This window comes from Phyllobates terribilis, unplaced genomic scaffold (assembly GCF_046119375.1).
Source record: "Phyllobates terribilis strain yellow unplaced genomic scaffold, ASM4611937v1 Scaffold_8__6_contigs__length_399053987, whole genome shotgun sequence".
NCBI lineage: Eukaryota > Metazoa > Chordata > Amphibia > Anura > Dendrobatidae > Phyllobates > Phyllobates terribilis.
Window position 1 is genome coordinate 121,999,391 of NW_027362768.1, and position 4,169 is coordinate 122,003,559.

Genomic DNA, 4,169 nt, shown 5'->3' on the forward strand with positions numbered 1-4,169 from the left:
AGGCCTCCCCACTAATTGGCTGCTGGGAGTGTTATAGTAATGAATATTGAGGCAGTGACACTGACAGTAACTGACACCATGGAGAGATCGTGTCACAGCTCCGGAGATACTGAAGGCTCCACAGGTCACATATTGTATATGGTACACACTATATATAACAACTCACACACACATATACACTGCTCAAAAAATAAAGGGAGCACTCAAATAACACATCCTAGATCTGAATGAATGAAATATTCTCATTGAATACTTTGTTCTGTACAAAGTTGAATGTGCTGACAACAAAATCACACAAAAATCATCAATGGAAATCAAATTTATTAACCAATGGAGGGCTGGATTTGGAGTCACCCCCAAAATTAAAGTGGAAAAACACTACAGGTTCATCCAACTTTGATGTAATGTCCTTAAAACGAGGCTCAGTATTGTGTGTGGCCTCCACATGTCTGTATGACCTCCCTACAACGCCTGGGCATGCTCCTGATGAGGTTGCGGATGGTCTCCTGTGGGATCTCCTCCCAGACCTGGACTAAAGCATCCGCCAACTCCTGGACAGTCTGTGGTGCAACGTAACGTTGGTGGATGAAGCGAGACATGATGTCCCAGATGTTCTCAATCGGATTCAGGTCTAGGGAACGGGCGGGCCAGTCCATAGCTTCAATGCCTTCATCTTGCAGGAACTGCTGACACTCCAGCCACATGAGGTCTGGCATTGTCCTGCATTAGGAGGAACCCAGGGCCAACCGCACCAGCATATGGTCTCACAAGGGGTCTGAGGATCTCATCTCGGTACCTAATGGCAGTCAGGCTACCTCTGGTGAGCACATGGAGGGCTGTGCGGCCCTCCAAAGAAATGCCACCCCACACCATTACTGACCCACTGCCAAACCGGTCATGCTGAAGGATGTTGCAGGTGGCAGATCGCTCTCCACAGCGTCTCCAGACTCTGTCACGTCTGTCACATGTGCTCAGTGTGAACCTGCTTTCATCTGTGAAGAGCACAGGGTGCCAGTGGCGACTTTGCCAATCCTGGTGTTCTGTGACAAATGCCAAGCGTCCTGCACGGTGTTGGGCTGTGAGCACAACCCTCATCTGTGGATGTCGGGCCCTTATACCACCCTCATGGAGTCGGTTTCCAACCGTTTGTGCAGATACAAGCACATTTGTGGCCTGCTGGAGGTCATTTTGCAGGGCTCTGGCAGTGCTCCTCCTGTTCCTCCTTGCACAAAGGCGGAGGTAGCGGTCCTGCTGCTGGGTTGTTGCCCTCCTACGGCCCCCTCCATGTCTCCTGGTGTACTGGCCTGTCTCCTGGTAGCGCCTCCAGCCTCTGGACACTACGCTGACAGACACAGCAAACCTTCTTGCCACAGCTCGCATTGATGTGCCATCCTGGATGAGCTGCACTACCTGAACAACTTCTGTGGGTTGTAGAGTCCGTCTCATGCTACCACGAGTGTGAAAGCACAACCAACATTCAAAAGTGACCAAAACATCAGCCAGAAAACATTGGTACTGAGATGTGGTCTGTGGTCCCCACCTGCAGAACCACTCCTTTATTGAGGGTGTCTTGATAATTGCCAATAATTTCCATCTATTGTCTATTCCATTTGCACAACAGCATGTGAAATTGATTGTCAATCAGTGTTGCTTCCTAAGTGGACAGTTTGATTTCACAGAAGTTTGATTTACTTGGAGTTATATTCTGTTGTTTAAGTGTTCCCTTTATTTTTTTGAGCAGTGGATATACACATACATACATACTTATATATAACTAGCTATTGAACCCGTTCTATGCCTGGGTGGCGAGCATTTTTATTGGTATATGGTCTCCCATGCTGGTATGTGCTGCCCCCATCCTAGTATTTGTGCTGCCCCCATCCTGTCCCCACCATCCTATCCTGGTATGCATGGCACCCCTCACCCCCAATCCTGGTATGCATGACAACCCCTCACCTCCAATCCTGGTATGCATGACACCATTCATCCCCAATCCTGGTATGTGTGGTACTCCTCATCCCTATCCTGGTATGCATGGTACCCCATCCCTCATCCCTATCCTGGTATATATGGTATCCCTCATCCTGGTATGCATGGGCCCCTCACTCACATCCTAGTATGCATGGCACCCCCTCATCCCCATCCTGGTATGCATGACCCCTCATCCGAATCCTGGTATGCATGGCACTCCTCATCCCCAATCCTGGTATGCATGGCACCCCTCATCCCCAATCCTGGTATGCATGATATCCCTCATCCCCAATCCTGGTATGCATGATACCCCTCATCCTCAATCCTGGTATGCATGGCACCCCTCATCCCCAATCCTGGTATGCATGGCACCCCTCATCCCCAATCCTGATATGCATGGCTCCCTCACCCCCATCCTGGTATGCATGGCCCCCTCATCCCCAATCCTGGTATACATGGTACCCCTCATCCCTAATCCTGGTATACATGGTACCCCTCATCCTTATCCTGGTATGCATGGCAACCCTCATCCCAATTCTGGTTTGTATGGCCTCCTCATCCCAGAAACCTTTAATGCATGGCACCCAATCCCTCATCCTGGTATGCATGGCACCCAATCCCTCATCTTAGTATGCATGGCACCCCTCATCCCTATCCTGGTATGTATGGTACCCCTCATCCTGGTATGCAAGGCAAACCATCCCTCATCCTGGTATGCATGGTACCCCGCATTCCTATCCTGATATGTATGGTACCCCTTATCCCTATTCTGGTATGCATGGCACCCCTCACTCCCCAATCCTGGTATACATGGTCCCCTCACCTCCCAATCCTGGTATGCATGGTCCCCTCACCCCCCCAATCCTGGTATGCATGGTCCCCTCACCCCCCCAATCCTGGTATGCATGGTCCCCTCACCCCCCAATCCTGGTATGCATAGTCCCCTCACCCCCCAATCCCGGTATGTGTGGTACCCCGCATCCTGGTATGCATGGTCCCCTCACACCCCAATCCTGGTATGCATGGTCCCCTCACCCCCCAATCCTGGTATGTGTGGTACCCCTCACCCCCAATCCTGGTATGCGTGGTACCCCTCACCCCCAATCCTGGTGTGCATGGTCCCCTCACCCCCCAATCCTGGTATGTGTGGTACCCCTCACCCCCCAATCCTGGTATGTGTGGTACCCCTCACCCCCCAATCCTGGTATGCATGGTCCCCTCACCCCCCCAATCCTGGCATGCGTGGTACCCCTCACCCCCCCAATCCTGGTATGTGTGGTACCCCTCACCCCCCAATCCCGGTATGTGTGGTACCCCTCACCCCCCAATCCTGGTATGTGTGGTACCCCTCACCTCCCAATCCTGGTATGCATGGTCCCCTCACCCCCCCAATCCTGGTATGCGTGCTACCCCTCACCCCCCCCAATCCTGGCATGCGTGGTACCCCTCACCTCCCCAATCCTGGTATGCGTGGTACCCCTCACCCTCCATTCCTGGTATGCGTGGTACCCCTCACCCCCCAATCCTGGTATGTGTGATACCCCTCACCCCCCAATCCTGGTATGCATGGTCCCCTCATCCCCAAATCCTAGTATGCGTTGTCCCCTCACCCCCCAATCCTGGTATGCGTGGTACCCCTCACCCCCTAATCCTGGTATGCATGGTCCCCTCACCCCCCAATCCTGGTATGTGTGGTACCCCTCACCCCCCAATCCTTGTATGCATGGTCCCCTCACCCCCCAATCCTGGTATGTGTAGTACCCCTCACCCCCCAATCCTAGTATGCATGGTCCCCTCACCCCCCATCCTGGTATGTGTGGGTCCCCTCACCCCCCAATCCTGGCATGCATGGGCCCCTGACCCCCCAATCCTGGTATGCATGGTCCCCTTGCCCCCCAATCCTGGTATGCATGGTCCCCTCACCCCCCAATCCTGGTATATATGGTCTCCTCACTCCCCAATCCTGGTATGTGTGGTACCCCTCACCCCCCAATCCTTGTATGCATGGTCCCCTCACCCCCCAATCCTGGTATGTGTAGTACCCCTCACCCTCCAATCCTAGTATGCATGGATCCCTTACCCCCCAAACCTGATATGCGTGGTTTCCCTCACCCCCCAATCCTGGTATGCGTGGTACCCCTCACCCCCCCAATCCTGGTATGCATGGTCCCATCGCCCCCCAATCCTGGTATGCATGG